We start from the raw sequence: 24,664 nt of genomic DNA, 5'->3' as shown, positions 1-24,664 counted from the left end.
AGTGGATTTCTGCGCTCAAAACAAGAGCAGTCTCTGAACAGTACTAGTCATACATGATGAAACATTCATTTGCTAAAGCACATCTGTGGATTCAAGTACCCTTGCACCCAGGAACTGATAGCTCCATGGGATGCATCTATCATTTGACTTGCATTCTTCTTCACAGCATGATTTTTACACATTATGTGCAGCTGTAAAAATAATAAAAAAAAAAGGGGGGGAAAGAACCACAATTTGTGCTGCTGCAGCAAAAGTTTGCAGAGCTACAAAGACAGAAAAACTCACAGTTTTTGTTTTACAAAGGATGAGAGAGAAACTTCCATCTGTGCTGTTAGAAGTAAAAAAAATCCTTTCTATCATGCAAATAATAGCATGACCCACTAGACTTTAAGCAGACTTTTGTTTGTACTTCTGATTACAAGTCAATACCTTCTTAGTCAGTTACCATCCGGGTTTCCTCAAGGGTATGAAGCACTTGTTTTGCTTATGGGTTGAACTTCTGCTTTGTCTCCTGTAATGCTGAGAAGCTGGAGGTACTCTGTTTTCAGCTCCCATGCACTCTTTAGCTGTACATTAAAAATGTCATCCTTATAGAGTAAGAGTCTGAAATTCAAAATAACAAATCCGGAATAAAATCTGTCACATTTACTCCTAGTTCTGTCTGAGTAGATCTCTTGCTTCCTTATGGAGTATGCTACATTTGACATGAGGAAAACAGAATTTGGAACTCTGCAATTGCCTATTCATTTAGAAGGAAATTGTAATGAATACTTCTTGTATTTTTTTAACTTTGCTAATGTTAAGCTGATGGTCTGTGGTTGGGAAGCTTCAGTTCTATTGCTGAAATTTTTTTTTTTTTTATTCCAGTGATTGTAATGATATTGATACAAAGTCACTAGTATTTGAATAGCAATGGGTGTACTAGCAAGAAGCAAACTTTCTCCCTGCATCTTTGTTAAAAACAGGGGGACTGAGCCACCATTGTACTTCAGTGAAAATGTCCATGGGTGCTTTTCACAATATTTGCCTTGCTCTGCTATGATGTTTAGCAATATTTATTCTTTAATAGTTTATCGAAAGGTCAACCAGTTGTAAAATCAGTAAGTTTCTGAGTACTTTGCAAATATTTCTGTACAAGTTATAGAAGTGCATGCTGTAAACTAAACAATCATACATTTAATCCCTTAAAAATGAATGTTGAACCATTTCAGAAGAAGCTGTGTTACTTAGGTACCTGTGCCATTTCCACTACAGATATGCTAATGTATCAGTTTTCAGAGCTCTGAATAAGTGAACATTGTTATAAAGAAATAAAGGGTAATCAGACAATCTATTTGTACCTTTAGTTATAGTGCCTTAATACTAACACGTTAGCATTAGCCTCATTTTGTTGTCTCTCTTTAATCTATACATACGTATATTTTAAATTTCAATAAAGATTCTTAGCAGAAAGGAGTATTTTTTTCTGAAAGTAATACAATTAAGAGAATTGTCTGCATTTATAATTTCAATGTGGTTCACAGTAGAACTGATTTTTCTGCTATGAAAATGTGTAAAAGACTGTAAAAATGCAGGGTTAATATAACAATAATTTTGACACAAAAGACATCAAGTTACAATAGTACTTCAGTATTCAGTACTTTTGTCCCATTCTTGGGGAGGGGGGAAACTTAGAAATTTATATTCTAATGATTTTAGTTGCACATTTTAATGATTTTTCAAGTTCTATAATTATTTATAGTTTATCTTAGTTTTGTACAACGTTGTATAATCGCTACTCATGGAAAATTCTGAGAGGGGAAAAGAGACTTGAAAACAGCATTTCAGGCTGATATGCAAGCCTTACATTTTTCTAGTTACTAACAAGCCCCCAAAATAATTAGGGGTATGCAGACCTGTCTCGGAAAACAATAAGTATTTTGCACTTTTGTCTATTTTCACTTACACTTTTTTCTTTCTTGTGACTCTCTACATTACTGGTTGTTAGATGGTGCCAGAAATCAGAAAAGGAGAAAAAGGGACAATAAAGGTGAATTTCCATTGGCTAGCACAGGGTGGCCAACCTCCAGCATGGGTGCTACAGACAACCTATGTGTGTGCAGTATGACAGATCAGGAAGGGAACAGACAGCACAGAAGGAAGCAGCACAGCATAGGGCAGGAAGCAGAAAGCAGAGCTGTAAATTGGGCAGGGAGCACACAGAAGAAAGTAGAAAGTGGAGCAGAAGACTGTGCAGGGAGTACAGGGCTGAGAGCACAAAGAACAGCAGATTGGGCAGATAGAATGAGTTAATGTGGGACCTGGGGAAAGTAGGACTAATTTGTGGCAGACTTGGCAAAAACATTGTCCCCCTCTGGGTTAACAGATCAGTTTCTTATAAGGTTGCCAGATAAACTTGCAAATATTAAAGTTCTGAATAATTTGAGTGAGTTTTCTGTAAGTAGTTGAATTATTTTCTAATCCTGAAAATCACTCTAACACTGCAATAATGTGGGGGCCTCATTCCCTGGGCTTCTGTGCCAGAGCTAAAGCTCATATTTTTTAGGGAATATTCCAAAGCCTAACTTGATCTTTCTTTTTTTCCTGAATGGTAGAGGAAGGTGGGAGGTGGTCCCATATCAGGATCAGGATCAGGACTCCCGCGTGGTTGTTTGCATACATATATACAATCCTTCTCTTGACTAGTTTGTGATCTGACCGATTAGCCTTATTTGCTAAGAGTCCTAGATCCCTAGTGAAGAGCACAAATTTTTCAATACCTTTAAAATATGTATCTTCATATTTAGCTCAGCAGAAGCTTTTATGTTTCCTATGCAAAAATTTACTTGTAATAACTTCAGAATAAACTCTTGAGAGAGGAAATCAAATAAAACGTGTCAAGCAACCAAAAACACTAACCCCCTATTTGTGCGGCTACATGTATCTTAGCCTACGAATTCATTCTTTCTTTCACACACTGCTCACACCATTTTTGGTTGGCTTCTTTCGAACAGATAGCTATTACATACACTTGCTTGGTAATTTTCTAATTGTAGCTCTTCAGCTGAGCTTTGAGTAACATTAGTAACTGCTGCTTCAGAGCAATGGGACAGAGAATAGCCTTGGTACCTGCTGCATGTGATTTAAATCATAAATGTACCCAGCGGCTATGCTGTAGGCACATTTTGATAAATGTAAGAATAAATAAGGTGTGTATATATATATATTTACTTGCCTGCATTTAAAATTTTAAAAACACTATACTGGTGCTGTTCTTTTGGGAAGGAAATGATCATGAGTGGATCATATTAATATCTTTACAATTTTGAAATGCGCCTTGGATGCATTAAGTTTCGGAGACAGTTTATGGTTATGTAAGAGTAATGATTTCTTAGGCCCATTACATGTATTTTGCAATTACCTGGTTAATTGCTCAAGTAACTTAGACTGGCTACACATGCAAATAAACTATGGTGCCTTAAAAAGGTCCAACTAGCTATCAAGTTATTGCTGGAAAATATATAATAACTGTATAGCTTAGGTTTCTATCCAGCATTAATTTGCACATGTAGCTTGTACCACCATGATTTGGAGCCCCATCAGCTAATCAGAGCTTCTAGCCAAAGGGGCCCATGTGCACACCCAAGCCTGGGAGCTCCCAGTTAACATTGGCTTCCAGCCATGGGAGCACATGCCTCTGCAGCTGGGAGCCTCATCAGTTGACTGGGCTCCTAGCTCCAAGGGTGCTCCATGCAACTACATTGCTGGGAGACCAAATGCTGCAATATTAAGATGGAGAAATGTACCATGCACTCCACAGATGTGAGACAGCAGCAGTTGGTCTCCCAGCTGCGGGGGGTGCATGGGGTTCCCTGTATCGGATGTAGTTGGGATAAAGTTATACAAGCTTTCAAAAAGCAAGACATTCTTCATTAGGTTTTTAAGGTTCTTTGGATAATATACGTTATTAGACCAACTAAAACAGTTGGAAAAATTCTTCTTTGTAAGCTTTTGGGTACAAACACCCTTCTTCAGGCAGAGGGAGCATCTGCAGTTGTTTTGTGCTCTTCCTGGATGGGATTCTCTGCCTGAAGTTGGGTGTTTATAACCAAAAACTTGCAAAAAAGAATGTTTTAAACTGTTTTAGTTGGTCTAATAAAAGATATCATCAGGTTTAAGCACTCTTCAGAGTATGGAGCAAAACACAAAGACAACGCCAATGTAAAATGGATTAATTACCTTAATATTCATTTTTTAAAAATCAGTGTCATTATACTAGAGAAATCCTTCATTAGGCTGCATGTGTTTTCTCTATGCTAGAGATTTTATCTCATCAATCAATATGTAATACAGGCCCAATTGTGGCCTTATTCTCACACGATTGATTTTTGTATCTCATCAACAGATGGGTATGCAGGCAAGGGGCCAGATCAGAATCTGATCTAAGGTCTCCACCCCAAAAAGCTGACAATCTGAATTTTACAAAAAAGAGCAAATCAAGTATGGTGTCTGGGATGGAAAAGCAGTGAAGCTGAAAACATATGCTATTAATTGTATTTACTTAAAATTTTCTTTTCTATTTTTAGACTGCTGTTTGTCTGAGTAGTTAACACTATCCTGCAGAGAGGATTAGGGTTTATAGGTCTTTTGGAAGAGAGGTATTATAGCATAGCTTCTGCTATTTTTTAAATCTTTTTTTGGTCTATACCAGTGTCTTTTCAGTGGTATAGAGAGGAACTGTTTAGGGGTATACAAACAAATAGCCTAGATTTTCTCTGTTTTGATCTAGCAGGCTATATAAATAGACTGCCAGTAAGCTAAGATATAAGACAGTCTCCATTATCATACTTTGTTATTGGAGATAAGTGTTTTAAAGGCCCTACTCTTCCCTCTCATAAAGGTGCAAAGCAGAAAGCAAAAATCTTCCTCTCCCACTGATTTTATGGAAACCCCTCACAAAAGGTAATTTATCCCTGAAAGTTACAAAATGCAAGAGAGAAACATTGTACTAATGATTTAATAGGTACTGGCAAACCTCAAGAAAGAGACCACTTTTTCCATATTCTTGATGGGTACAGACCTACCAGATTTGCAATTTTGTGGATTCTGGCATTGCCCACAAAATCCATGGGAGAGGGAGGAAACCTTACCAAGTGGCAGCTCACCAGGGTGAGGAAGCAGAGGGGGCTACCCACGTGAAGGGTTGCTGGAAAGATAGCTGCCACCTCCATCCCTTACCACTGACTGGCTGGAAGGGCTGCCTGTCATGTGGCTGTACCTCTCTCTACCAATCTGGGGTGAGGGATGGGACTGTATGATGGACAGCCCTTGAAGTCAATTGGTGACAAGGGTCAGGACCATATGACAGGCATCTCCTGCAGCCTATCAGCAATGAAAGGTGTAGCCCCTGGGGCCCCTCTGCCAATAAGAGGCATGGGGGGAACCTGCCCATGCTTATCAAATCCACTTTTTTTATAGATTGGAATTATTATTTTTTTGCTGAACTAAATGCAATTTTAAGAATATACAGAATAGACTAAAATGTTATGCTTCCCTTAACTAGAGGTGTAACTTAAAAATGTTGTGCTTGGCTAATACTGGGGGAAGCAAGCTTTTACCTACTCCTTGGGGGGCTGCAATGGCAACAGTAGTGTGGGCTGCTGTACCTCAGTGCCAGCTCCTCAAACATAAGCTTCTGCAGGGTTTCCATTCTGGGGTTCCCTTTGAACTGACACCCCTGCAAAAAAAAAAGTAGTATATTAAGAGTAGTACATGTCTACAATTAATATTTATGCTAAGATGAAGATTTTTAAAAAGGTGTTATGTTTTCCAGCACAATATTTATTTTGACTTGGGAATATTTGACAAATGGAAGCTAAGGCACCAAAGGTGAAACCTTAGCTTATCTGAAGTCAATGAGAGTTTTGTTGTTGACTACAGTGAGGCCAGGGTTACACCTAGGTATTTAGCTATTTTCACTTGAACTCAAATTGCAGAATGGATATCAGGCTTATTTAAGAAGTTCACTGCAATCCAGAGGAAGAACATTACTTTTCCAAGATGCCCCCAGGGAAGCATAAGACACTCCTTTGCTCTCTCACACAAGATACTCATGCTATGAGTTGGAAGTTCTTAGGTTAAGAGAATGTTAAAGTTGCAAAATTAAGTGCTCAAAAGAAATGTTGTCATTTAAGTTGTACATGAACTTTCAGTCTATCATTTAGCCCATGCTGGGCATGTCTACATGTTCATTAATGCCCCTTTGCTACTGAGCATTACGTTTAGTGCTAGGTACTAGATAAAAATGCAGTAGCTGTACTAATTCACAGTAGCAAAGGTGGACTTTTTTGTGATGCTTAAGGGACAGTAGACTAATTCTACTTTGTATTAGTGCATTAGCACAGTTTTTTGCCATGATGCAATAATTTGTGGTAGAACAGTCCACTGTGCATTAAGGTGTCATGTGTAGGCACGCCTGCTATGATTCTACATCTGAGTCGGTGTACCTATCTGGAATTAATAGGCTAGATCCAATATTTCACTTAAGTACTTCAATAACACTTAAGCAGAATTATGTCATAGGATCATAGGGAAGCAGGAATGGACTGAACCTCACATAACAGGCATTCATACCATGAATTCATACAAGCATCTCTGGACAAGCAAAGAAGTGCCTCATATGGAGTAGCTTGATGTCTTGGCTTTGCCTAAGTCTGGCTGGGCCCCCTCATTAATATAACAAAAGCATAACTAGTTCCTGGATCCTACTCTGTTGGCATTCCAACTCTTGCCTAGCACACCAGGCTCTCACAAGAAAAAGTACTTGCAAACATTTTCCTTTTAAAATGTGATTATGTTGCCACCTACTCTTTGTATAACACTCCAGTGGATAGGATACCCATCTAGATATTGGGGAGGAATCCTTTCTAGGATTTGCTCAGTCTAGAGGATTCAAAACCATATTTCCTATTTCTGAGATTGACCCAACCCCAAGGGTGTAGGCTAGACTGAGTGGAGGGATCCAGATCCTTCCTGAAGAAGCTATGGCAATCAGCAGCAATGAATGGAAGTGGGAGGAGTGACTGGAGAAAGAGACATACATACACCCTGTATTCAAGTGGTAAGGTTAGTCTGCTGAAAAGGGGAGTCCCAGGTTCTGCTGCCTGCTCCCAAAACTGTTTCTGTCAATAACCGTTTAACATAAAATCCATAAATATGCTTGGGGGCAGAGATAACATCCCAGTCGTCTCCTACTACAGATGAGTATCCTAACCACTAACTTCCTGTGTCATGAATATGTTCAGTCCTCTCTGTCGCTTGTTTTTCCTTGTCCCCTGTCCTCTTCTTCGGCATACATCTTGCATTCTTTGCTTCACAATTCTCCCCTTCAATGGGATGGTGGGAGGGTACCCTCATCCAGACTGACCTTGGAGGTGAGAACTGTTAAAACGGGCTGAGCAGAGCATTAAATCCAGGTCTCCTACCTCCTCAGTAAGTAGTCTAACCATTGATTAGACTATTATGCAAGAAGGTGGGAAATACCATTGTGTTTTAAAAAAAGACTAGGCTCTGTTCAGTTTTTTCCAAAGACTGAATGTAAACATACACTCCAAGTTCTGTGCTTTGGATCCTAAATGGATATGGGAGCTTCCCTGTAGCTCAGATTCAAGTGCTAAACTGGAGAAAGGAGTGACTTCAAACTCATCTGTATGCTTAGCATTTCCTATAGGATAACTTTAGGCAGGTGTCTGCTCAGCGTAAAGCTGTTCTCTTTCTGAGGAACCTACCTGTATAGTACATGCCAGTGCTTAACCTGGGACTGTTCTAAGAGCAGGCACTTAGAAGTTAGGTGTTGTCCTATCTAGGTGGTCTAAGGTGCCTTACAGTCCTTAACTAAAATTCATATACTATTCTTTCTTTATTTTATTTCTTCCAGGTCTTTCCTCATGCAGGATGTGGTTTGAATGGTGTTTCAGAAATGAAATGGGGGTTCATAATTTGAACAACAACGATACAAATAACACGTGCATATAATTTACAATATATAAATCAGGTAATCAAATAAAAAGTATTTAAAATCAGTACATTGTAATACCTATAGATAGTATTAGTTTTCAGTGACAGTAATTCATACTGAATGGCACTTTACTCTTCCACTTTAATAACCTGCTGAAAAATAAAGGTGGCATATCCACTTGTTTTACTGTTCAGAGCATACTTGTGCAATGAATGAGGCAGTGCCTCCTGTCATAAGAACAATAGGTAATCATAAGATAGAAATGTGTGTCACAACAAATAGGTATAAACAATAATGACTACGGTGGCAAATGCCTTCTTAACTTGAGCGCTTCCTGACTTTGTATACTTAACTCAATAATCTTATTGTCTTCTTAATGTGTAAATATTTCTTGTTCTACAAAAGTACAAAACTGTCATGTTGGTATTTAAGCAAGCTAATAATTTGTATAAAACAAGCATTATGAAGTGTGTTTTTGACTTATAGTGATGAACAGGTGTTGAAAAACCATTATAATATAATTTATAGTGTCAAGATCTGTACATTTAGAGAATGAATAACTAAGAGAAATTGGCCTGAGAGACTGTAATGGTAATCAGTTGATCCATCTGCTATACACAATGTTCATGAACCTAGAAAAAAATCCTTATCTAAGAGGTGCTTCCATATGCAGAATACTAGTACCAAGCAGTTTGTATCTCACCATCAATAGGAAGACATAAAGTGGAGCCATCCCAGAATACTAAGAATAGTGTACAGTACATCCTGGCTAGTTTTAGAGCTCTCCTCCAGGAGTTTCAGGAGGATCTTGCATAACAATCGTAGATGCAACAGGATCCATGGGCCTAGTGTAATTAACTGGTGGCCTGGAGGCCAGTATGGACCAGTGTGGGCACCACTTGCCTTATCTCTCCTGATAATGATACCAGTCTCCAGGCTTCTCTCCCCACAACCCTGAGCTTCTGCTGCTTGACTCTGCCCCTATGCATGAGGCAACATGGATGTAAAACTGTGGGAACTCATAGCTGGAGGGTTAGTGGGGACCGGGGACCCCATGCCTCATCGAATGATGGAAGGGTGCCAGTGTGGGGCAACAGGGAAGCACCTTTAGAAAAGTGTGGAGGGCACACATAGACTGCAGCATGGGGGGTTTACACCCATATGGCATGGTGCCAGGTGGTCTGCAGCCTCTGCCTACTGAGAAGTTGGACAGCCCTATCCTACAGTGTAATACAGCCCATTGATGAGGCAAAATTAGCTGCGTGAAACTCTTACAGATGATTGTACAATGTCTGCTTTTTGCATGTATATACATTTAACTCTTAGAAAAGTGATTATGCTCAACTATAATAGAAGTTTTTAGGTGTTATCAACTGTAAAGTTAGTTTAGCCTTTCCAACTGAACTTATATGCATAGCATCCAAGAATCCAGTTGATGATATATGTAAATAGCCAGATAAGAAACCATACTCAAGCTTTGCCTTGTAAAGGTTCCTGAGCATAAGTTGCTTTGGACCCTCAGCCAGAGAGCTAGGTATTGTGGCTGATGTTTCAGGTAGCCCTTACAGGAAGATCAGAGACCGGATCTTCTTTTTAACCCATTTTGCTGTGTAGAAACTGCATTCTTTGGTTTAAGATCCAGGTAGGATAAGATTTTGTTGTGATACTTTGTTTATTCTTATATCTTTGTCTGTATCTCAACATACGGTTATAGATTTCTTGTTATTTATCTTGTTTTCATAATAAACAAGGTTTTTGCTCTTTTTGTTATCTTTTAAAACCTACTATTGAAAATTGCAAAGCAGCAGGTGACAGAAAGGGTTTGGGGCTGAAGGATACTCCTGGCGGTGTGAGAACATTCTAGGAGTATGTCTCAGAGTCACACATGACTGCTTCTAGGGTCAGGGTGTATCCAGTATGTACTTGTGGGAGGAGACAAGATTGAGCTGAACCATCAAGAGAGACAAGAATAGCTTTGCTGATACATCAACAAAGGTGGGATTGCATGCAACACACAGATGGCTCCAGGAAAGCTGAATGAGAAGGATGCCAATGGACAAAACAGATTGAACAAGCAAAGTGTTACTTCCAGGCAGTGTAGGGGACAGTATGAAATTGGGAGACAGAGATGAGCAGAGCAACTTTGGGGCTGCTGGCAGTGGAGAGTGAAGAGGGAATAGGTAGTCACCTCTGGGATGTTCAGCACTGTGTGGGTTGGATTTGGGACAGATTAACTGCTTAAACCTTTGGAGTGAAAGGAGAACCTCTTGCCTTTGCACCAATAAATGCCTTTATTCCAAGCAACAAATACTGCTTGGATCTTTGGGTTGTTCTTGTTCTCATGAAGAAGAGACAAAGGGTCATAATTTATAGACATGCTTCAGGAGTGGGGGGAGGGGGAGTGCTTTAATTAAAGCGGGTCTGAGAACTGCTCTAATTGAAGCACCCAGAGCATTACATATCAGCATCCTCACAGTGAAAAATGGCATTGGGAGCGGTTTAACTAAACATATTTGAATGAGCCCTGCTGCCATTTTTCAGCACGGGGACACTAATATACGTGATGCTGGAGCTTGCTGGTAATTACCACACTCCATTAATTGATTAATCGAGTTTTCTCTGATGCCACCCCCCCCAACCCCGCTCAGTGTTTGGCTGCTTGCCACCCCGGCTCCCGACTCAGCATCCAGCCTCTCACCACCCCTCTCCTGGGGGTACATTTACTAAAAGGGGACTACCGGGGGTACACTTAGGTCAGGGGTTTTCAACCTTTTAAAATAAGTCAAAAACCAGGAACTGGCTATCACATGGGGTCATAGAGCTGATAAGCCAGTCTTGAAGCACAAGATTCCAGGCTGGAGTCTGGAACCAGAACCAGGCAGGCAAAAAAAAAGGATGAAGTCAGGAAGCAGGACCAAGGAACAGGAAACCAGGATCAAACATTCAGGGCCAAAGAAACCTGAAACAAGAAGTCAGAAGCCCAAGGTTTGAAAGGGAGTTATGTCTTGTGGAGTAGCCTGATGGGAATTTGAAAGGTGTTGTTAAAAAGCAAGCAGATGAGCATGGCAGACAAGTGGGGCCAGGTGCCAGTTAGGCCACTGGTAACCAACTCAGGTACCTAGGATGAACAACTTGGTCAGCCTGCTCTCTGCCCCCAGCACTATTCATCTAGTTTTCCTAATTACTCTACAGTGCAAAAAAAGCAAACAACAGTAAAAACAAGGTCTCTCCCCTCCATGGTTGTTCTCCTTTTGTTCCCGTGATACTGTCCTTCATGCCTGCCCAGTGGTAGTATTTTCAATGAGAAGTTGCCTTCAGTACTTCTTGGCTTGTATATTAGATTGCTCTCCTGTGATTTAGGAGAGGGTGATTTCAGAGCTTCCCAGGTAAGGTTGCCCCCAGATTTCCTGTGTCTTGGGCTGGCATTCTAACTATTAGGGGAAAGGTAGGTTATACCATTCTGAACTCAATTCAAGATGAAACTATTGCTACTTACGATCTTTCTTCAATCAATTGTAAGGGTTTACATAGACCTTTTGTGCATTCATGACAGAGTTGAACTACAAGGAAGCATGAGTGGACTTACAAGTCTTTGAGGTAGAACTGAATAGCTTCCAGGAAAGTGCAGTAGTGACTACTTTAGTTTGTAGGGCCTAATTTCCCTAGCTGTATTCCTTCCAGTCCTGTCCCCTAAAGCTACAGAAAAAGTCTATCACTATCCTCTCTATAATTACCTTTCAGGTATTTGAAGACTTTTGTCAAATCCTCCCTCGGTTTTTTCATCTGTGGACTAAATAAATAAAGTTATTTCAGCCTTTCTTCAAGTCTTGCCTCCCAGGTCCGTAATCATTACTCTTGAAGTGTGGAATCCAAAACTGGGCACAGTACTCCAACTGAGGCTTCACCAGCATTGTATAGAGCAGAGGAATCACTTCCCCTGATTTTAAAGTGATATTCTTGTTAATATAACACAATACGCTTTTGGGTTTGTTTGCAACAAGTATACTGTTGGATTGTATTTAGCTTATGGTGTAGGTCCTACTCTGCAGTACTGCACCTAACCAGCCATCCCCCATTTGTGCATGCAATTATTCCATCCCAAGTGTTGAATATCATCCTGCTTAGTTGCAGAACATTTCTCCAGCCTATGCCTCACCCAATGAAAATAAACTTCATAGAATCCACAAAGAGGGTCCTTGGTTCTGCCCTACAACCTGATACTTGCTCTGGCTCTGTGTGAGCAATTTTGCTCCTAGGAAAAAAAAGGGAAAAATATTCTGGGGTGAGCATTCTGCAGGATGGAGTCAAAAGGAACAAACATTTCCTTGCTCCATCTACCAAGATGCATATATTGGTTTAGGCTGTCCTCTAACATGAAACCATTGGTGGGAGTATGGTGACCCACAGGCCAGAATATAAAGCCCTTAAACCTTGACAAGCAGTTACTTATACAGCTAGTTTTATTAGGTTCTATAGTAATACTGCTATGAGTAACCAGTCTCCAGTGGGAATATGAATTGCACATTCTGACCCAATGATGACAAATACTGTCAATCAGCTTCAAGACTAAATACTTAAGATTTTCATCATCCTACCCTAGTGTCAAATTTTGAATCCTTAGTAAAGTTTGGAGCTAACTCCATTTGACAACGGCACAAGTTACAGTGTTCTTTTTTACCCTCAGGCCTTTTTCCTACTATTAATGCTAAAGAAGATTTAGAGAAACTGCCATCACATTTGTTACTGTAAATTCCTCACACCCCTGCATGAACAAGGAAGACATTCATGCACGCACACACACAATAAAAAAACAATTAGGGGAAAAATAGAAAACTTTAGGCCCTTTTTTGTCTCCAGTAAAAGATAAGACTGATCATAGAATTAATTTATTTCAGAACTCATTTCTTTGATTTAGCTTTTTGTCAATAAGTTTTTTTCTTTCACAGACACCCACATGTTCACAAAGCAAAGACACTTAATTGCATTCTCAGCTTTAAGCATGTGGGCAGTCCTATTGACTTCTATGGGTCTATTGATGTACTGAAGGCAAAGTACATTGCTTTATCAGCACCTGTGGAAAGGACATTCAGATACAAAAACAACACTGATAAAGGAGCAAGGACATATATTTCTTATTTCAAATAATGTATGTACTAAGGTTTTCCAAATAAAGGTGTATTTGATCAATGCATTTAAATTTCCAGGTGTTTGGTGAACCTAAGTAAATAAGGGTCACTTAACAATTAATAAACAATCTTCTGCTCCAGACAAAGTCCCAGATAATTGTATAGTCATATCTTTTTTCAATGTTACTATGTAGTTCTTTCCTATCACGTAAAAAATCAAAATTAACTTTCATATGATTCTTCGATGGATAAGGAAAAATGACATCACAAGAGAGATGTATTCTTGGTACATTCAGGATAAAGGTTTTAAGAAAGAATTTAAAAATGTTCCTCCTTCTAAAGTCGTGAGTAGTCCTGTATAAGCTTAATGGGAATGCATGTATGTTTGGGGGAGATCCAGGACTTTTCCAAACTTGGGTGAGAGAGCAGCACCCTGTACTGCAGAGGTGGCTGAATCCCCCTGGTCCCAATGCCCCCCTCCATTGGTGCAGGTATTGCAGGAGCCTCTGGGAACTTTTTAAGTCCCTAGAGCAGGTGAAGCTCCCCACCCCCTTTCCCTTCATGCTCAGAGACATATCCCTGCCCTTCCCCTTCTGTTTCTCTCCCCATCTGTTGCTGCTGCTGTTTCTGCCACTGTCTAGATGGTTGTGGGACAGTGGGGGGTTCTGCCTCCCTATGCTCACTCCCAGGGGCCTGGGCAGGGAGGAAGAAATTACTCTTCTATATTGCTGTTAGCACTGACCCCATCCCTAGCTGAGCCCAGCCCTGTGCAGCTCAGCTGGGGTGGACAGAGGCAGCTCTGGATCTTCCCCCACCCCCAGGACAGTGAAGAAAACAGCAACAGCAATTGAGAAGATATGCATCTCTGGTAGGGATTGGGGGGCTGCACCTACTTTAGGGATTTAAAATTTCTCAGAGGCTCTTGTGCTGTACTCAATCCAAAAGTGGGGGAGGGGGGAATGTGCCACTGCTCCACCTCTAGACCAGCCCCTGTGGGTACTTAATCATTCCGGGGTTCAAGTACCTTTTGGAATAGGGTCAACGTTTCTTATATGTTAGAGATTTTTCAGGACTTTTCAGTCAGTTGTGATTGTATCACAATTGTTCAGTTTCACTTCTGATGCAGTAATATGTCTAAATAGCCTTTCACTATAAACCCCAAACTTTTCCCAAAAATGCATTACAGGCCTATTGTTGGCACTGGATTTATAATCCAGATACTTTGTTCCAATTGGACCCAAACCCTCAGGCCAACCACAGCTTCTCCATTCAATAATAGGCAAATTGTATTGATGCACTGTGATAGTATATAAGAATAATACAGACAAGTCAAACAAAATAACTTGCCACAATTCAGTATCTACCCATTCTCGAGCTGTCACAGAGGGAAGGTACAGCTGGCCAGTATGTGAAGTTCTTTCTTGAAGTCAGATGTCAACAGCCTGGAGGTTGAGGGTTGAGGCTCAGCCTACCCCAGTGAAGTGGGTAAGATGGGCTGGTGGTGACCCCTCAGCCCATGGTGGCCTTGGGTTCCCTTCTCAGGGACCTTTTACTTTTTTGAAATCCACGCTTCTGTATTCTTTATCCCCTCTGTTGACTCTTTATCTACAGGCATCATTGATTAGTTTCCTTGTGGCTGTCATACTGTCCAAAGTCTGTTCTGTCGGCATATTCCTTTGTTTCACAAGCCCATTACATGCACACATTTTAATTTGGTTATTTACTGATGACTTAATTTGATCTTTCCACCAAAACAGAAAATTCCAAGGGCTCTGCCATTGGGCGCTGTGACCTAATGCCACCTTATCTCCACTTATAGAAGTGTTCATGTTTCCCAGCCTCTCTATGCCTGCTTGTCCATTGGCCTCAGACACGTGTCTGCTGGTGCCAGGCACAGTGAGCCTGGAAGGAAACTTTGTCACAAGCAGGCTTTTAGAAATCAGTTAACCCTTGCCGTTCCCCTGGATCATTGTTCTAGTCAGTGCATATTGAATTACCTACAAGCCAATTCCCAAAAGCAAACGTCTAAATACCATTTTCTAGCCATTACTTACTATAAAGTTTTCTCCATATCTTTTCCATCAAATGAAATTTCACCTTTCACAAGGATAATCTGTAAACAGGAATTTACATGGAGCATCATGAGGATAATCTGTAAACAGGAATAATGTAGTTGAAGTATTAATTTGTATTCAGGCCAGTCTCAACAGAATTCTCTTCTGAAACACACTTAATGGCCTTCAATCTTTTTTGATATTGGTTGGGAAAGAGACTGCTGTTTATTGTTCAGGTCCTCAATATCTCAGTACATTAGGGATATCAAAGCCAATGGAAAGTGATGGCACCCAGTGCATTGTAAGGTCATTCTTGCATGATCCTGAGGTTACAGATCTGAAATGTCAGCCAACACATCAGAGTATGAGTTACTTAGATGGCCTTCTGTTCTCCCATTCAGTAACTGGCATAAATTCTGTGAGTCTCCTTGACTCCCATTAACTTCAAAAAGAATTGAATTTACTTGGCACATTCCAGAGCTTGGGATCATTTCTTTTGAATTCATTGGAAAGTATTTCAATAGTTTTTTTCCAATATAATCTTCAGCTTTTTCCTTTCTGAGAGAATGCATAAATGCATACCATTACATATAAAAATACTGGCAAAGGGTTTTAACAAATATTACTATATTTCTACAGAATTCTATTTATTTAAAGTTGTTTTTATTATTCTCTACTCTTTTCTGTTACCTTAGTATTACTGTTTATTTTGTTTTACTGTGTGTCTTTCTAAAGGGAGGCTGGTCTTGTATTTGATTAGATCGGTATTAGTCTTTAACAATCACCCTGCTTTCATGAGATGCAGAATTGTTATGACTGCTTCTTCCATACATTCCTGGGTTTTTTTCAAATTCAGAATGTATTTCCAGGCCTGATTAGATACAAAAGTTGACACAAACTCTACCTCGTTCTGCTTTCTTTTTTTCTAGAACTAGATAGTGATCTGCTACTTTAAGAAGCCCTGTTTATTTTTCCATTTTAGAGGGTAAAGAGTATTTGCCTCTTATCTCTGTTGCAAGGAAAATTGTACCTGCTTCCCCTCTGTTTTACAGCTGTTTATTCTATTACCTACAAAAAGATTGGAAATCAGGGGTGTCTATTCTGTAGTATTGCTTTCTCTGAAGCTCACTCAAGGAAGGTAGAAAAAACACTTTTCTTTAAACTGGTAAAATGTCAACCTTTACATAGTTCACACATTTGTAGAAATTATCATTTGACAATTGCCATTTTCCAAGGAGTGTATTAACTGTTGTTTTTGTGTGGTATTAAGATATCTTTAATGAAGGCAATAAGGATATGGGGCTTAGGTGCCACAATGGAACTTAAGTTTCTTGATGCTATATTACATCCAGAAGATTTTGAAGTTGAGATAGGAATCAGTTGATCAAGCAAGTGATCTAATCTCCTATCCAGAGTACTTTTCTCTTTCACACATTCTCTTTGGACCAAAGAATATGTACGTGTTCCATGTACAGTGTAATAGCTCAACTGGAAAAAAACTGAAATTGGTTATGCTCTTTTGGGATATGGGGATTCGAATTACATCAGGCAGATGAGAGAAGTGGAATCTTTTCTCTGTGTGCCATGAGACCATTGAAAAGGTGCCATGGGGTGCTACATAACATTACCGTTGCTAAGTGTGCATGTATATATATGTGTGATTCACAGAGGCTGCGTCCAGATGAGCCTAGAGAACCACACACCACCTATACAGGCATTGCCCATGCTGCTACTTTGCAAGGGGGGTTGACCCCACCAGATCCTAGGGTCAAAAACCCCATGCCAAAAAAAGTGGAGTGCTGCATGTGGCTGTCTTCAAAACTGGAGCCTGGCCAGCTGAAGTCATGCTCTGGCTGCTGACCAGGCTTCCTGCCACAGCTGCAGCCCCAGGAGGCCCCCAGAACCCCAGGTAAGGGTACTGGGTCCAGCACAGTTACTGGCCCCAGCCTCCCCTACCACACCTTGGGTAACCTGCCATGTGCCAGAGTGTGCGTGGCATAGGCGTTCCCCAAGGACAAGAAGCAGTGGCACAAGGTGCCACTGCTACTTGTCCCCAAGGAAACCAATGTCCACATGCCTCTGTATGCAGCCAGAGGTTCCAAGTAGGAATCCATACTATCAAAAACATTCTGATCTGTTGCGGCATTTTTGAGTTTTTTGGCACAGAAATTACTGTATTTTTCTGTAGTAAAAAATCCGGCATTTTCTGAAGGGTGCTTTGAGTTTGACAAAGGTTGAGAGCAACTGTCCTAGAGAAATGCTCTGTCCATCAGCTCAATATATAAAAAATATACCACATCCTACTTTGTTTGCTCTTTGAAGGAAAGGACTCTATCTCATCTTAGTGTTTAAATGAAGGGCAAAGCACTTAATGTCAGGAAAGGAGTATCAATGCAGAAGGAGAATTGCATATAGAATGAGCTGGAAGGGAGTATTGTGGAGAATGGTATGATGTTGCTATATTTTTTCTTAGATATGATTTAAGAATGGACAGTTGTTTCTGTTGGTTCAGAGGAAAATTCAAGTGATGAAATGTGACAGTTTCTTTTATCTGTACTCTTGTGCTAAAATATTTTAACACAACTCTTATGGGAGAGAGACAAATTTCCAGAGCTCACAGAAATCCCAAAGTGAAGATTTATTTTTGTAGAGAGATTGATTCCACTGCAATTATACTGAAAACAGGTGTGCTCATGTAACATGAACAATACCTGTCTGAAAGAATAGGTGAAATTTCCTGTAAGGTCAATATGGAGGTATAAAACACCCTACTATTTTTTTAAAGATGATGTTTTGTGCTGATAGCACATCTAAAGGAAGGAGCTATTCAGCAGCATTATAATAGAGCTTAAAATAAAAATCATAAGTTGCTATATGTATTACCCCATGAGAACAATAACAATTGCCAAAAATGTGAAATGAACTCGATATCTGGGTATTTTCCATCTCTCATTTCTGTGATTCCAAAACATTAACCAACTTTGTTCTTTCAGAATACATAAATGGAAATATTTTGTATCAACATAGATAAGATGAACAATTGTAAAAGACAAGGTCCTTCCTTATAAGCTTTCATCCTTTCACATTTGAGTAAAAAAAAAAATCTAACTGCTGATGTGAAAGCCATTTTGCATTCAATTTTGCATTCTCCAGTAAGAATTAATGCATGTTAAGCTGTGGTAAACTACTTTGAAAATGTAAAAGATTTCTTATAGTTTTTCATAAAATTGCAGTTTGTTTATTCCAGTTTTAATGTTTGGCATTAGCTGTAAAACATATTTATGAATGTTACACATTTATGGAAAATAGTATATATCACGTTTAAGCACATGCAATGCAGTGATCTGTGGTTATTTATTAGATTCAGCTGTCTTTGACATTTGAGTCTTCCAGTCTGATAAGGCAACTGATTTCTATCTAAGTCTACCATTTTCCCTCATAAAATTAGATACTCATAACACTAATGGATCAATGTTAATGTAATTAAGGTAAAACACACTTTTTGTTTAATTTTCATAAAATCTTTGATTTAATCAAACATGCCTTTTACAGTTCTGAACCAAAAAAAAAAAGTCAGAGTAGCTAACAAACCATCATAACCTTTCTGGCAAAGAGAGCTAATTTGTAGTAATATAATTAAATATTATTTACATTAGTGTTTAAGAAATGTCAAAGGGGCATCTCCTACAAGAGACTGGTTTGAACCCAAAATGCTGCTCCTCATTGTCTTTTCCTAATGAAAATATCTATGTTCATCTTGTATAAGACTTTGCTTCATTTCATGTGAATAAAGTTTTCATTAATATTCATTATCCAGTGTATACTAATAAGGGTACTTGGCTATGAATATTTATAAGCATAGCTTATGTATACTCATAAATATTCATTATTCACCCATGCAGGTTAAATGTTGAGATGTTGCAGATACTGAAGTACGAATGCATACAAAACAAGCTCAGATTCTTAAACATTACTTATACTGAGTGAAACACGAAACATTTGTCTACAAATGAAAAATATATATTTGGATCTCAGCTACCTTAAACAGTAGCAAAGCAAATCCTGCTGCAGCAAGAAAATATGTGTGCTCATGTTTAAAAGTTGTGTGTCTTGTGCATTACTTTAATGAAATGCTTTAATGCAATTAACAATTTTTTTTCTTTTATTTCTTCTTATTTTTTACTTCAATGACAACAGCGTAGCAGTTCAGTCTCTACTTAAGGAAAACTCCAATTGACTTGAAGATTTAGGGTAAAATCCTGGCTCTGTTGAAGTCAATAGCAAATCTTGTATGAAGTTTAGTACAGAGATGATGACGCCCTGGGGCCTAGGATCATGTTCTAGTCTTCTTTTATATATAAGTGTGTGTAACTTGGGAATAATTATCAAATGCAGTGCGATTTACACCACTTTTATAATGGTTTAAGTGAGTTCTACTGAAGTCATACACATACTTAAGTGTTGTTTTGAATTGGGACCTACTCTTTGGCACACCAAAATAAAAAAATCTCAGATGGAATCCTACTGAAGTCTGTTACCTTTGCAGAATGATAATCCTACCATCTCAGTGTATATTTGTTAAATAATACTGCATAATAATATGGCTTAATAGCTTTTGTGATCTTTATCTTTCTGTAATAAACCATAAAATGACATGTACTGCTAACTGCTTTATTCCGTAATCTTTTGCTACTTCTCAAGCATTTCTGAAATAATCATCGTATTTATTAGTAAGTGAGATTCAGTAATGAAAGGTACAGGTGAATATTTAGAAACTTCAGAGAATCCTACAGGTATTTTAACCATTATTTATAGACAGTAATTTGCACAGAGATTTATTTTAAAAACAAAACTTACTTGAAAGGATTTTCAATATTCATTAATACTTGTACTACTAGAATAATGTTTCAATAATCTAGCTTTTGATCTTCAATTGTACATTATCAGTGGTTAATTTAAGTCTAATTTATTCTCATTATCTTAGTTATGTTAATGCTACTATAAGCATTTTTATTGTAATATAGTGTTTAACATTATTAGGATTTGAATTTCAATCATAATTTTTTTACCCCAAAATAGCTTCTATCCTAAATAAGAATAATTTCACAGTAGCAACTAGAATAAAAGTCCTTAGGGTCTGTTTTACTAAATACCCATTCAAGCTCATACATAATTAAATTTACTGACTTTCTTTTTGCACTGGGGGAAATAAGCCCATTTCATATCTCATACATGTGCTCACACACACATACCCTTTGGATGACATTGCATTCTGTCCTGGCCATTTAGTGGCCAGTTTTTGACCATCTGCAGGTCATTTTTGGCAGTCACACACCAACGGGAATTCTGTTTCTGGACACACAACTCTACCCTCACATAGACAACTATGCATATAGTTTCTGGACAACTATATGCAAATATGTAGTGATGCAAACTGAGCCTGAACGTTACTGGCTACGGCATCCACATAGCAGACTTAGATGTATGAAAACTGAAGTGACCAAAACTCATTAAGAGGGGTCCTGTTTTTTTCTGATTAAAAAAAACCAAAGAAACCCAATTTTCAGATACAAAAAAGTAACCAAAATCCACATTTTTCTGTGATTTAAAATTTTGGGCTACTTTTTTACATCCAAAGATTGGGGATTTTTTTTTCCATCAGAGAAAAACAGGATCCCTGCTCATTACTACCCGATTTTAGCTTGAGGAATAGGAAAGAGCTTTTTGTGTGTAATCAGGTTGTTTTTGCCTTCATAGCTCAGTGGCCAGGTTTTTAGTCGTATCTAGGACATCTGGATATCTAGGAAACTGGAAGTCCTAGGTTCTAAACTTTAGTCCCTCATAAGGCGTTAGAGACTACCTGTCTCTCACTTCACAGCACAGCATCCTAGCTACCATGCACAGATCAAACAGTATGCACTGCCTTCTCCAGGACTTCTTCTGAAGTGAAGATACTAAATAGTCTTTGGACAAAATGGGTGAAGGGCATTGTAGGGGGAAGCTTCTCCTCCACTTGGGATAAAGGCTGCAGTTAAAACCCAAGTACCAACTCTCTGCCAAGCCAACAACCATCTCTTAGGTTGTTCATTTCCTCTTGGCTCCATAAATCTCCTATAAACTTCCCTCTTTCAGAGGGAGGGGGGCAGGAAGGTGGTCTCCAGTAGGCTAGATTTAAAAGGAGCAGTGAAGAAGATATTCCAGAGCTTAGGTGCCATACTCAGTGTCGCAGGAGAGTGTCTGTCTTTGATTGCAATTTGCAGGCCTCTGAGTTAAGCACTTTTTCAGAAACAGGACCAAAGCAGACTATGTTCATATTAAGATTTTTTTTTTTTTTAACATCAAATACCCACGTAAGAAGATGCTGCAGCCTACATATTTACCTCTGAGCCCCAACTGGGCTGCAGGTTCTTGCTTACTTTGTCTGGCAAATGGACTATTTAATTCACCCATGCAGAAGGGAATCAGTTCAACAGGAAATAATGCTATAATCCACATTATGAAATAAACTGTAGACGTGTGGTTAGAAAACTCTCTTGTTCAGTGCATACATGGGTTCACTCAGCAAGAGGAATGATGTGAATGAAGGTTCCCACACATCCCTGAGACTGATCTAACTTCTGAAACAATGAGGAGAGAGCAGGAGTATCAGAAAATGTGGAAACTTGTGCAGGTTGTCATGTGGAGGTAGATGTGAGACTACTGGACTAGATTCTGCAGGTGACATATGTGGAAAACTGTGTTTGTGAATTGTGATTTGGCTTAGATGTCTAATTGCTCAAGACCTAAGCAGTTTGGTACATATCCAAAAGCAAACGATTGGACATACAAGGAACTTTGCTTATCAAGTCTTAAGTGCTTATAGATTTCAGGTAGTTCCAGAGTTAGGTGACAGCTGAAGAGATAATGTATAGTTCAAATTGTTGTGGCCTAGCTACCTACAGGGACACTTGAATATCTAGGATAAGATCCATAGTTTTCAAAACACGGATTTAAGCAGAATTGACATGCCTAATTTCAAACCTGCAAATGCAGCTCCCCTGTTCACTTTACATAAGCATAGACACTCAATAGGCACATTATTTTATAACTCTAAAGTTCTTTAATGACCTATTTCAACGTGTGTCTAAAGCAGATGTAGTCTGAGCATGTAAGGCTATGTACTGAGTAAACATTGACCAGAATTCAGAAACTTGCATTCCTCTATCCTAGGTTCCTTGAAGGGTTCAATCTGGGCATTCTAAGGCCATGTGTATATGAAATGAGAGCCACGTGTGCACAACACTTTAAAGTGGGCTAAATGCTTTTGCACTACTTTAATGGTGTCTGTGTTTGCACATATCAGTGGTGTTTTGCGCATTAATTCCACCTGCTGTAGGAAATTCGGCCGTGTAATGCACCTTAAATGACTTGAGCTGCAGCAAACTATAACCCCTTTGCGGAGGTTTAGTTTGCTGGCCCTACAGCCACGGAGTGAAGAACCAGGCTCTGTGAAGTTCAACAGCTTTGCAGGAAGCCCTGCAGGGAGCCTGGCAGCAGCCTGGGAAAGCCTCTGCCCAAGAAAAGTTGCAAGCCTGATCTTTCCACTCCCCCTGCAGCCCAGAGACCGCTCTGCCCACCGGCAGCTCTCCCTACCCTCCTTGCCGGAAAGGCAGATACATCAGCACGGCATGTGCATGATATGGGGGTTTAATCAGCCCTAAATGGAAGTGGTGTTTTTTAAAACCCACAGCTCCAATTTAAGGCCCGTTTTGTTTAGAATCATAGAATCATAGAAGTAGCGTTGGAAAGGACCTTGCAGGTCTTCAAGTCCTGCTCCCTGCCTGGGCAGGAGAAAAACTGGGCTCAAATGACTCCAGCCAGGTAGGCATCAAGCCTCTTCTTAAAGACCCCCAGGGTAGGAGCCAGCACCACTTCCCTTGGAAGTTGATTCCAGATCCTAGCCGCCCTAACTGTTAAATAGTTCTTATGGATGTCTAATCTAAACCTACTCTCCAACAACTTGTGGCCACTATTTCTTGTTATGCCAGGGAGTGCTAGGGGAAACAAGGTCTTTCCCAAACCGTTCTGGTCCCCCCTAGTGAGTTTATAGACAGTCACCAGGTCCCCCCTCAGCCTTCTCTTGTGAAGGCTGAACAGGTTCAAGTCCCGCAGTCTCTCATTGTAGGGTCTGCCCTGTTGTCCCCGGATCATGCAGGTGGCCCTCCTCTGGACCCTTTCAGTGTTGTCCACATCCCTCCTGAAGTGGGGTGCACAGAACTGGACACAGTACTCCAGCTGTGGCCTGGCCAGTGTTGCATAGCAGGGGAAGATCACCTCCTTGGCCCTACTTGAGATGCACCTGTGGATGCATGACAAGATCCCTTTCTGCCTCTGTGCTCTCAAGAAGGGAGTTTCCCATCTTATAAGTGTGCTGCTGGTTACTGTGGCAGAAAGTCACCTTTGTTTCTCCCCCAAATCTCTGCCGTGTGACTATGTGATTAGATGGGCCAGCACAGAGGATTCACACCTCAGCCTCTTTAGATAACCTGAGCTGGCTGCAGTCCTGAGGGAGGGAGGAAACCTGCTCCCTCTGCCTACGTGACTGGCATCAGCCACCTGGCTGAGGGGTTTCTACCTGGGGAGTTGGAATCCGCCTGGTAACAGGTGATGTATTTCAAATTGGTTGGCTGACAGCCAACTGGGGCTGACCTCCACTGGACCAGGTGAATGAGGTCACAGGGGCTATATAGGTTGGGGGGGGGGGAGGAGGCTTTCTCTCTTCGGCCATGAGGTGAAGCAGCAGCAAAGCAGGGGAGACAGAGAAGCCTTGCCATCTGGACCTAGCTCTCTCTCACACCCCAAGACTCCAGAGGGGGAACTGGAGAACTCTGGAGGATGCTTGTGAGTAAGCTACTCAATCAGATTAGATATTTAGCTGGCAGTAACACAGATGCGTAATCAAAAGGCTACCTCAGCCACACTGTTTGCTCTTTAGGATTTCTAAGATATTGCTCAGTCCTGTACCCTAGTTTCTCCTACCCCTCTTAATCAATAAAGTTCTCCTTTTTGACTGGTGTGGGAGACTTATTGAGAGGTGGGTCTAAATTATGCCTAAGAGACCCCTTAGGTCTGCGGACTAAGGGAGACTTTGCTTTTTGCCCCCTGACTTGGGGAAGTGCCCCAAGTGCCTGTACCGGGTCAAGTACCCATCGGACTATTAGGCCTGTGTTTCCCCAAGGACACAGGGCTGAGACAGTCCCTTCTCGGGGTGGTGGCGGAGACGTTACCCCCAGACTAGCGAGTGTGCTCCGGGAGAGGGGTCGGCCAAGCATAAGGCACCCCTAGGGAGGCATTCAGAGTCTGGAAGGTGGTCGGACGCAGGGAGGTGGGCGGCTCAACGCAGGAGCGCCCCCTACTGGCCCACCACAGTTACTACTGCCCAAGTGCAGTGCCCTGCACTTGTCAGTATTGAAACGCATCCTGTTTTTGTTAGCCTACCCCTGTAACCT

This window comes from Crocodylus siamensis, chromosome 1 (genome assembly GCF_052110815.1).
Source record: "Crocodylus siamensis isolate JL-2025a chromosome 1, ASM5211081v1, whole genome shotgun sequence".
Classification (NCBI taxonomy): Eukaryota; Metazoa; Chordata; order Crocodylia; family Crocodylidae; genus Crocodylus; species Crocodylus siamensis.
Note: the sequence above shows the minus strand (reverse complement) of the source record.